The following is a 12,178-nucleotide window of genomic DNA, read 5'->3' on the forward strand; positions in this document are numbered from 1 at the left end:
ATTCGTGCATGTAGTGCTGAAACCTGGTGATTCGTGCATGTAGTGCTGAAACCTGATTATTCGTGCATGTAGTGTGAAACCTGATGATTTTGTGCATGTAGTGCTGAAACCTGGTGATTCGTGCATGTGGTGCTGAAACCCCTGGTGATTCGTGCATGTAGTGCTGAAACCTGGTGATTTGCGCACGTAGTGCTGAAACCTGGTGATTCGTGCATTTAGTGCTGAAACCTGGTGATTCGTGCATGTAGTGCTGAAACCTGATTATTCGTGCATGTAGTGTGAAACCTGATGATTCGTGCACGTAGTGCTGAAACCTGGTGATTCGTGTATGTAATGCTGACACCTGGTGATTCGTGCATGTAGTGCTGAAACCTAGTGATTTGCGCACGAAGTGCTGAAAGCATGTAGTGCTGAAATCTGGTGATTTGCGCACGTAGTGCTGAAACCTGATTATTCGTGCATGTAGTGTTAAACCTGATGATTCGTGCATGTAGTGCTGAAACCTGGTGATTCGTGCATGTAGTGCTGAAACCTGATTATTCGTGCATGTAGTGTGAAACATGATGATTCGTGCATGTAGTGCTGAAACCTGAAACCTGGTGATTCGTGCATGTGGTGCTGAAACCCCTGGTGATTCGTGCATGTAGTGCTGAAACCCCTGGTGATTCGTGCATGTAGTGCTAAAACCTGGTGATTCGTGCATGTAGTGCTGACACCTGGTGATTCGTGCATGTAGTGCTGAAACCTTGTGATTCGTGCATGTAGTGCTGAAACCTGGTGATTCGTGCACGTAGTGCTGAAACTTGCTGATTTGTGCCTGTTAGTGCTGAAACCTGGTGATTTGTTGCACGTAGTGCTGAAAACCTGGTGATTCGTGCACGTAGTGCTGAAACCTGGTGATTCGTGCATGTAGTGATGAAACCTGATTATTCGTGCATGTAGTGTGAAACGTGGTGATTTGTGCATGTAGTGCTAAAACCTGGTGATTAGTGCATGTGGTGCTTAAACCCCTGGTGATTCGTGCATGTAGTGCTGAAACCTATTGATTTGCGCACGTAGTGCTGAAATCTGGTGATTTGCGCACGTAGTGCTGAAACCTGATTTTTCGTGCATGTAGTGTGAAACCTGATGATTCGTGCATGTAGTGCTGAAACCTGGTGATTCGTGCATGTAGTGCTGAAACCTGATTATTCGTGCATGTAGTGTGAAACCTGATGATTCGTGCATGTAGTGCTGAAACCTGGTGATTCGTGCATGTGGTGCTGAAACCCCTGGTGATTAGTTCATGTAGTGCTGAAACCCCTGGTGATTCGTGCATGTAGTGCTAAAACCTGGTGATTCGTGCATGTAGTGCTGAAACCTGGTGATTCGTGCATGTAGTGCTGAAACCTGGTGATTCGTGCATGTAGTGATGAAACCTGATTATTCGTGCATGTAGTGCTGAAACCTGGTGATTTGTGCAGATAGTGTTGAAACCTGATTATTCGTGCATGTAGTGTGAAACGTGGTGATTCGTGCATGTAGTGCTGAAACCTTGTGATTAGTGCATGTGGTGCTGAAACCCCTGGTGATTCGTGCATGTAGTGCTGAAACCTGGTGATTCGTGCATGTAGTGCTGAAATCTGGTGATTCGTGCATGACCTTAATAATTTTTGTTATCTGTTTTAGAGCGTTTCACGGACACACTTTTTTCCGAAATTATCGGATTGAAATTTTCATAGCTCTTTGGATATTGAGTTTTATTTGTCAATATTTACCATAGAACAGCATATTTAACGGTGGCGTTTATAAATTAGTCCTTTAAAAATGTGTTAATTAAAATATCGCAAATGTTAATTTAAGATATCGCACTTATTAGTATTTTTCGTGTAGAAATGAAATAACAGGCGAAAAAATAACTCAAGTGCAAATCCTGTCAAAAGTAGCAACCGGCTGTTATTCTACTCTCAACTGTTTACGGTATAAACTATCATCTTTTCAGATCTTTATCTTTTATTTCTCTTATTACTGTACTTTTCAAAACCATGTATGTACACATATATTACACACTGTCCTGGTTTAGCAAATGAATATTAGGTTAATTCTTATATTCAGTTTCAGTTTTTATTAAACCAAGGCATACAATAAACATATGGACTTTCTGTTTTTTATTATTTTCCATGTTGTAAAGTTGTACACTTAGCTACAAACGTATCTACACACACGCAGAGTCCGTCGAATTTCAATTTCCTTATCCGAAGTTTGGCGGGAAAGAACGAACAGCTGCGAAGCACACTTGGAGATACTATAATGTGTCAAACTATAAAGCATATATACTCTTTAGGTATTCTTGATGGAAATCACAGACTGGTGGTAGAATAAAAATGTCCTAGACTATGATAACGTTCGAGGAAACTTTAATAAATATTGTTATACCTACTTGACGGTAACTTCAGTAACTAATTGATAAACCTCCATGACGGGAACAATAATAACTATTGATAAACCTCCATGACGGGAACACTATTAACTATTGATAAACCTCCATGACGGGAACAACGAAAACTTTAACAACTATTGATAACCCTCCATGTCGGGAACTATAAAAACTTTTGATAAACCTCAATGACGGGAACTATGATAACTATTGATAAAACTCCATAACAGGAACTATACTAAATATTGCTAAGCCTCATAACGGGAACTATAATAACTATTGATAAACCTCAATAACGGGAACTATAATAACTATTGATAAACCTCCATGACGGGAACTATGATAACTATTGATAAAACTCCATAACGGGAACTATAATAACTATTGATAAACCTCAATAACGGGAACTATAATAACTATTGATAAACCTCCATAACGGGAACTATAGTAACTATTGATAAACCTCAATAACGGGAACTATAATAACTATTGATAAACCTCCATGACGGGAACTATGATAACTATTGATAAAACTCCATAACGGGAACTATAATAACTAATGCTAAGCTTACATAACGGGAACTATAATAACTATTGCTAAGCCTCTATAACGGGAACTATAATAACTATTGATAATAACTATTGATAAATCTCCATGACGGGAACTATAATAACTTTTGATATACCTCTATAACGGGAACTATAATAACTATTGATAACCCTCCATGACGGGAACTATAATAATAGTGATAAACCCCATAACGGGAACTATAATAACTTTTGATAAACCCCCATGACTTCCCTACAATAACTATTGATAACCCTCCATGACGGGAACTATAAGAACTATTGATAAACCTCCTTAACAGAAACTATGATAACTATTGATAAACCTCCAAAACAGAAACTATGATAACTATTGATAACCACCATAACGGGAACTATAATAACTATTGATAACCTCCATGACGGGAACTATAATAACCATTGATAACCCTCCATGACGGGAACTATAATAACTATAGATAAACCTCCATAACGGAAACTGGGAACTAAAATAACTATTGATAAACATCTATGACGGAAACTATAATAACTATTGATAAACCTCCATGACAGGAACAGTAATAATTATTGATAAACCTCCATGACGGGAACAATAATAACTATTGATAAACCTGCATAACGGGAATTATAATAACTATTGATAAACCCCCATGACTTTCCCTACAATAACTATTGATAAACCTCCATGGCGGGAACTATAATAACTATTAATAAACGTCCATGACGGATGTTTCCTTAGGACTATCATAACGTTTGATAAACCTCCATGACGGGTGCTTCTTAAGGACTATGATATTTAACGTTTTATAAACCCAGAGACGTTAAAATACTATATGTTTCTGATAAACCTCAATAACTGGTATTAGAATCACATTTGATAAGCCTTAATGACGAGCACTATTTTAACGTTTGATAAATCTTCATAGACTAAATTAACGTGATAAGCCTCTATGACGGTGACTAAGAATCTTTCGCCGTCTGACGGTACACAGTTTACGCCGGTAACGTTTCCGTTAAACGGTTATCCTAAAGCTAGATATTTCCGTCTGTGACGAAAGCCGGGTATTTGTTTTTTCTTAATAAATTATTATTACAAAAAAATTTTTTTCTAGCACGATGTACAAAAAATTTAGAATAAAAATTTTCCCGGTTCGGATTGGGGAATTTTTTCCCAGGGTAGAACATTGGGGGTATCGGGGGCTTTTTCCCCAAATCTGCACCTAAAAACCGTTTTATCGGGGATTTTATCATGCAATTTTTCCAAATTAAATTCAAATTGGGTTTTACAATAAACTATTTTTTTAAATGGACATTAAAAATGCAATTAAATCTGTACTTATTTTTTCTTCCAAAATACCGATATTTTAAAAACACTATAAAATATTAATATTTGCGACATACCTCACCCCTAGACAAATTTAGGCCCTTTACAGTTAGAATGCGTGAATAGTGATTTTATAAAATGAAGAAGGTAATTCGGGACGTAAGAGATCCCAAATTTTCGCCTAAAAAATTCCTGTTATATAATTAATGGGGATACTACGTCATCGCGCACCTGCTAAATGCTCCCACTTGGACCATTTTTTTTCGTCGACTCGAAGGTAAAATACAATTTTATTATAAGAAAACGTAAGAGTATAAAAAATCATGTAGCGTACCAAAGAATGGCTATAGTACTTGAGATAATTGTAAAAAAAGTTTATAGATTTATTGCCTGGTTTAGGCCTGAAAACGGGATAAGTGTTTTTCTCTGAATGCTCCCACTCGGACTTCTCCCGAAACATATATGAAATAAGGTTGAAAACCTTCTTTAAAATTTTTTTTAACGTACCGGAACATAAACCGAGTCATGTATATCCATTATTTTATATTAGTTTCAAATGTTTCTATTCAAAAAGTCAGTTTTTCTTAATTCTTTTTATAAAAATGGAAAATGCTCCCACTCGGACTCAACTTCAGAGATGCTCCCACTCGGACCTAAATATATACAAATTTTGAAAGCACATTGCTGTCTCAAGATATTATTATTTTTTTCAAAATATCTTTATATTCACATTCATATATTCATATAATCAGTAAGAATTCAATGAAACGGCATTTTTAAAATACGATGCTAATATTTAAATTACTAAACAGTCTCGTAAATATGTCTTCTTAGAGGATTAGTATAAGGGAAAAAAAAGTTGTGTTGAAACAATTCCTCATTTAGAAGAGTCGCTTAAATAAGAAACAAATTGTTTATACATTTTAAAAATATAATAACGTTTTTTGTTTTGCAGAAAAGTATTTGTATTTGTGACCAGTATGGGAAAAGGTATAAACCACATTGCGACGTAAGGAAGCACATGGCAGGACATCTTGGCACGGTCAAGCTGGAGCAAATATTTTAGATACCAACTGTGGATATATCTCATTGAGGAGGAATACTCTAGAAAACACAAGAATAATAGTTCTTTGAAGTAATTGTCTTTTGTTCAGTTTTTTGCGTTAATTTTTGGACAATGTGTCATAAAGGATCAATTCATCTGAAAATTTTACCACTGGAGGATAGATTTCAATAAAGTAAAATACCGCAAACAAGAATGACAACTCGCCAGTTTTGGAGTTATTGCTCTTTGTATTCACTATCATTAGTTTGCAAGGACCATACCTCTAAAGGTATTTGAGATATAAACTGAAAACTTTATATTGAACATGTTTAATAGAAGTGAATAGCAGAGCATAAGGACCAGAAGTGTTCACTTAATGCTTCTTTGTTGTTTTACTTTGTTTTTTTCATGGGAGTGTTATTTTTGTCATGATTTATTATGTCTAGGCTATAACTTTTCATTAATTTTCACGAGTATCATTACTTGGATTTTTTACACGTATGTAAGGGTTACTTCCCCCTTTGAAATGTACTTCCTCCTTATGGCGGGGGATTTTGCTGTCTGTGATTCCTTCTTGTATTATTGTTATCATTTTAACGTCATTCAAATATGCTGAAATCATTTTTCTATGATTTTATTCATAAATATAATGCTTAAATGAAGATTTATCAATATTGTATTTCCCGAAAAGCATTATTTGTAAATATAATACCGAATTTACATTTCATAAAGGGAGGTAATTAGAAATATATTTTCCATTAAGTGTAAGTTGAATCTTTCAAAAGGAAATGAATGCATTATGCATACATGTATATTTTAATGATTACATATATTTTGGACAAGCATTTGCAGTACGTATTTTACATATTCCTTTATGTTTGAAAATTGTTTAAGTACCATAAAATATAAATACATTTAATTTATAGACAATTTCAATTGGTAACAGCCTGAAATATAACTTTCATGATCTTTGATTACCAAAATATGGTAAAGACTGTGATAAAGAAATAACTATGAACTTTGTTTTCTTATTTTTTTATCTTTTTATTTAGGTAAAAATACGAACACATGATAACTTTCATACTTAAAATTGTCAAAGTTGTTAATAATTGTGACGCCGTAGTATGGCAGTACATTGACTTTTTAACCAGTTCATGACAAAAATGATTTACATGTTGTTCTTTAATAAACTATTCAAATCAACCGATAGATATTGACTTCTTTATGTTCATAAAACGTACCATTATGCTGTTTTAAAAAACCTAAATCACAAGTTTAACAAAACACGCAAACCAATGGGTTTTAAATTATTAACAAGATATTAAAGTCAGCAATTATTGAATAAATGCTGGCCTCTAAAATGTGCACGAGTCCAGCAGAATCTTAATCCGGTATGTTACTAAACAATGAAAAATGACTTCTTTGTAAAACACCACAATTTTTTAACATCTAAACAAAACTTTATTCTTGAGATCCAAACTGCCCATTTAAAGTCTTATAGTCCTAGTTTGTTCTTGGCAATAATTTTGAATTATTCCTTCGGATGCAACACAAGCCAAGTGCACCTTTTTGTATAGTGATCCTGTCAGTTGAAACTTTGCCATGGCACCTTGTTCCTGCCCAACGACGTCATTCTACAGAATCAAAGAAGTGATCTCTGTAAAAAGAATGAAAAAGTTAATGTTGCCAAACACAGAAGTTATTGACAAAATGGTGTTAAAATTGTGAGAATAATCCATAAAAGCTAACAAAGCAATGTGCTTTCAAAATGTATAAATTTGGGTCCGAGTGGGAGCATCTCTGAAATCGAGTCCGAGTGGGAGCATTTTCCATTTTCATAAAAAAAAAACCTTTAAAAGACTGACTTTTGAATAGAAAATATTTGAAACTAATAAAAGAATAATGGGTATACATGACTCGGTTTATGTTCCGATACGTTAAAAATAATTTTAAAGAAGGTTTTCAACCTTATTTCATATATGTTTCGGGAGAAGTCCGAGTGGGAGCATTCAGAGAAAAACACTTATCCCGTTTTCAGGCCTAAACCAGGCAATAAATCTATAAACTTTTTTTTACAATTATCTCAAGTACTATAGCCATTCTTTGGTGCGCTACATGATTCTTTAATACTCTTACGTTTTCTTATAATAAAATTGTATTTTACCTTCGAGTCGACGAAAAAATGGTCCAAGTGGGAGCATTTAGCAGGTGCGCGATGACGTAGTATCCTACCATTGATATTTAAACGAATAAAAGAATTAAAGAAAATCTTTTTGCCTACTGTATTTAGACTGATCAGAGTCTCGCAAAAGTACTCGGTCTATAAATTCTGTACTGAACCTATTTATGCCACTGTATATCTACCCATTCTCTATTTTCTAATTTATAGCGTTTAATTTTTTACAGCATGGCACGATTATTTTTTCGTGTAGTGTACTATAACACAGAACATAGCGGTTAAGGTCGTTTCGTTCGTTCATTCATTCATTCGTTCATCGATCTGCGGAAGGGAGAAAAGGCAATACAATATCTAAACGAGTTTTATGTTATATAAACTTTCATTTTTGTTCTGGATTTAAATTATGCATTTTTAGGGTATGTACATATTTTATATAGCGTTATTAGTTTTGTTCTTTTCCTACTATTCTGAACCGGTGTAATTATTATTAATTTTTTTAAAAAGTCAACAGAAAAAAGTCCACGCATATAAGGGATAACCCTTTTTTGGCAGCTGACCCCACTGTGTATAAATAAATTTTAAAATTTTTTTTATTCAAATTTTACATTTAAAAAGGTTATGTTTTGGCCCGAATCTTTTTTAAGTCGTCTTTAAAATTTGTTTAAAATAACGTCTAATCCACGGGGAAAATGTTTTAAGCATAAAACATAAACTCACACGTGTAATGCGCGTTTTATTGTATACTGGAAATTTTAAAAAAAAGTCGCTAAGAAAGCTTCGCCAAAAAAAACGTAAATTTCAGTCATTTAGTTTTATTTTTTCGGGGGATTAAGAGACATCATCGAAAAACTTTCCGTTAAGTGATTTTTTGGTTTTTAACAACAAAAAATAGTGGTGTTCAAACATAAACAAACATGATTTTCGATTTCTTCCCCCAAAAATTTGGGACGTCATGGCGTACTGTTTTGGGAAATTTTTTAAAGTTTTAAAAAATGTTTTTATGCAACGCTTGCAGGATGCATTTAAAAAATGGTCGGGGTCAGAATGTTCACTATATAGGGGAGGAAATGTGCAGCCTGACCGGGACTCGAACCATGGACCCTCGGAATACTGTTCTGCGGCTTTACAGACTGAGCTATCCATCCGCTCACGCATTTCCTGGAACAGTTCTGAGCCTTGACATACCCTATACATTAGATTGAAATTCGTCCCCGATTTTCTCAGAGTTTCAGAGCAATATGCATTAAACTCTGAGCAATATGCATTCAGGGCCCCACGGCACGTTAGGCACCAAATGTCACCGGGTGCGAAAAATGTTCAGTCGGGCGCCGTTCCGCTGCATGCTCTGCCAATTGAATACACATCTCCTCTCAATAGCCGTGATATAACAAGTAGAGAAACTGTCAGATAGCGAACAGCATGGGTCCTGATCAGTCTGCGCGGAAGTGCAGGCTGGTCTGGATCCATGCTGGTCGCAAACCCACTATGTTGGTTTTGTCATGACGCGGCTCATTTAATGCCCATCATTACATGAATCGTGGGGACATAAAATTTGCTGCAATACCTAGCTACTATATGCAAGAAAACACACACACACACACACAAAACAAAAAACAATTGGCAAAAAGAAAAAAAATCACTATTTTTTGAACATTATTGACATTATTAACAAATGTGTGACTTCTTTTGAAGTATACAGTAGCAAAATCATGATTTAACCTTTCAAATGCTTTAATTATAGAATTTTAACACATTTTTTCCAAAGACATATTGACACTACATAAATATTAATACTTATAGTTACATTATAATATCACTCGTACATGTATGCTTTAGATTTTTATATGCATGCAAGTGTTGTATATACATGTATATTTTCTTTTCGGCTTTCTTTTCAATTTACGAGTAAACTGCAAAATGCACCTAAAGGCACCTACAGAGGTCAGCATGTTTCAATTCATACAAAAACTATTATATTTAACAAAGCCATAAAGGGAATAATGTTACATTTAATTCGTTTCCTGTATGTATATCTAACTAAGAAAAGTTAAACACGGTCAATATTAATGAACATGTACATACAAACATATTGGTCGCGAATATTCGTTGGGTTACAGTCGACAGAAAAGAAGTTTACTTTTGGTTTGAACCTTTTTTAAAGTCACATTATGCTTCAGAAATTGTTTTTCCTTCTTAAAAGGGGCAAAACATGAATTTTATAATGTTTTAATGATGGTTTTACAGAATGTTTGATGCCTGTTATCTAGAGAAAGCAGCAATATATGTGAAATGATTTGTCATAATACATGTAGTACATGTGCAGCAAAATGTCAACAAATAGTATTTTGACTTCCATACAGAATAATTATTCACTATAATTGTACTTATTGCCAAAAAGCAACAGATGAAACAAAAATGGTTCGGGAAATTGGCCAGCGAGTAACATTTTGGATACTATTAAAGTACACCGAAATTAAAAAAGCGTTTGAGAAATAAAAATAAGAGGACTTTCTGAGGCATATTGGGCCTTTAAAATATTGATATAAAATCTTCACACTATTAGTATTCATAACAAGCAATTCGCTTTGTGGCACTTAGTTTTGAAAACAGTATACGAGTAAATTCCTTGTAATAGATTTCTGCCATACATATAATTAAGTTTACCATTTCAAATTAAAAAAAATGTCTTTTTAATTAAACGTACTCCTGCTGACGACGCTTCTGTGACTTGAAGAACTTTGTTCTGCTCTTAACGGAGCTCATACCAAAGCGCACGCAGACGTTTAACTAAATGATAAAACAGAATAGCCTTATTGCATTTCAAACATGTGGCAATTACATACATGTTCACGGTTTTTTTTCCATTGCCAAGATGTTGTATAAACATGCGTGTTTTATACGTGTTTTATACATGATTTCTATGATAGTAGGTCATATTTATCAAGTACTGGATTGTGTGTAAATAATTATGTTATTTTTCTTTCCAATTTCCATATACAATACATATGAATATTGTTATTTAACACAATCTAAATGTCAGGACAATTTCGGTTTATAGTTACAGACAAAAACAAAAAACATATGGTTGACCAATAACCTGCTGAACATGTGCAATGGCTTTGTCAGGCTTTGCATTCAAATTTAAATGAAATTCAAAACAAAAATACAAAAATCGAGGCTCCAATTGTATAGGTTTTGTCTTGCACGATGTGTGTTTGGGTTTGTTTACCCTCGCCACCGGAAACAGACCATATGGGCAAAAATTCTTGCACGCTGGCATGGCTCTATATACTTATGGCAAAGGCTGAAAACGCTCGGTTACCAGCATATTAAGCAGGGCACGGGCTGGCAGGAGCCATTGGTCAAATTGGCCCCAAAGTTATTAAATTGGTACAAGAAAAGAAATGTTATGATCAGTATGACTTTAGAATCTTGATTTCAAGAATATAGAAAGTACACATTTTTCTACCTTCAACTTCCAGTTTATTGCTTCTTATCTCAGAACACGTGAAACAGTCTACCTTTTTGTTGGTAATGGACTGGTTTATACTTGTAATTTCCCTCCCGAGGGTAGATATTTTCTGACTATTTGTGGTCTCAAGGTGACATATTTTGGTCAGTGTGTGTCCGTCGGTCGCCGTTAGCATTTCTACTTAAACAACGTCTCCACCTTAATGGCTTGGTCAGTAGTATTGAAGCTATACAAAATTGATCCTTTGATGGTCCTCTTGGTATGGTGGCTAAAATGATTCCTGTATTGCCACGAGAGCTAAAAATAGGCAATCCGTTTAACGCCAACTCCTCCTCAATCATTTCGTATATTTTTATGGAAAGCCTCGTCAATAAAATATCATTATTACTAAATAACATTAAATAAAATAGAGGTTACTTTATATCAAACAGGAAATCATAGTAACTGTCGTTCTTAAAATGAAATTAAACCCATCAAAAGGGATAAAGTGAGTGAACAGGAGAAAGTCAAAATAAGTTAACATTTTGCCATTATGCATTAAACTTTGATAATTTACTTCGCATGAATGATAAACAGTTCACACGTATCCTAAGGAAATTTCTTTAAATATGCATCAGAATTTTCACATAATTTTCAATTTATAAAAAAAGAGTTAGGCAGTATTTTTATATTTTATTTAACAGTTGTATTAGTTCTCTTCTCTTTTATCCATAACATTTTCCAATGTCAACTGTCGGTCAATTACCATTTTCACTGTCAATCTTTTGAAATATATAGTCAATGCAGGTCAATCTGACAAAGTAAAATGAGCATAATGTTGGGACAAATGTGATGTTGCCAACGCCTGAAATGTAACCATTTTAAACCACGGGCATTAAAGAAATAATAGGTTTGTCAAAATATTGCATTAAATATAAATTTTGACATAATTATTTATATATTGAATGGTCAAAAAGAGAAAAGGCAGCTACGTCAATGCAGCAATCGGAGTTGTAATATAATGTAGATTAATGGATTGTTGAGTGCAAAATTTCATAATAATGTAGAAATAGAAATAATGTTTACATTTTGTTTTGTTAACATTTTTATATAATTATAGCAAAAAACAAAAAAAAAGCCCAAAGAAACCCAGAACTTTGCTCACATTTGACTAATACACGTTTATTTGATTATGG

At 34.2% G+C, this 12,178-nt stretch overlaps 1 protein-coding gene across 1 annotated transcript in view; it reads left to right on the top strand.

Annotated features, from left to right (window-relative positions):
* Positions 1 to 7,831: 7,831 nt before the first annotated feature.
* LOC132753712 (solute carrier family 23 member 2-like) overlaps positions 7,832 to 12,178 on the top strand; it is a 39,733-nt gene continuing 35,386 nt past the window's right edge. The window contains exon 1 of the mRNA XM_060744226.1: positions 7,832 to 7,947. The gene's annotated coding sequence lies outside the window, so the exon portion shown is untranslated. The remainder of the gene's footprint in view (positions 7,948 to 12,178) is intronic.

This window comes from Ruditapes philippinarum, unplaced genomic scaffold (assembly GCF_026571515.1).
Source record: "Ruditapes philippinarum isolate M1 unplaced genomic scaffold, ASM2657151v2 ctg3534_1_1_1_1, whole genome shotgun sequence".
NCBI classification, from domain to species: domain Eukaryota; kingdom Metazoa; phylum Mollusca; class Bivalvia; order Venerida; family Veneridae; genus Ruditapes; species Ruditapes philippinarum.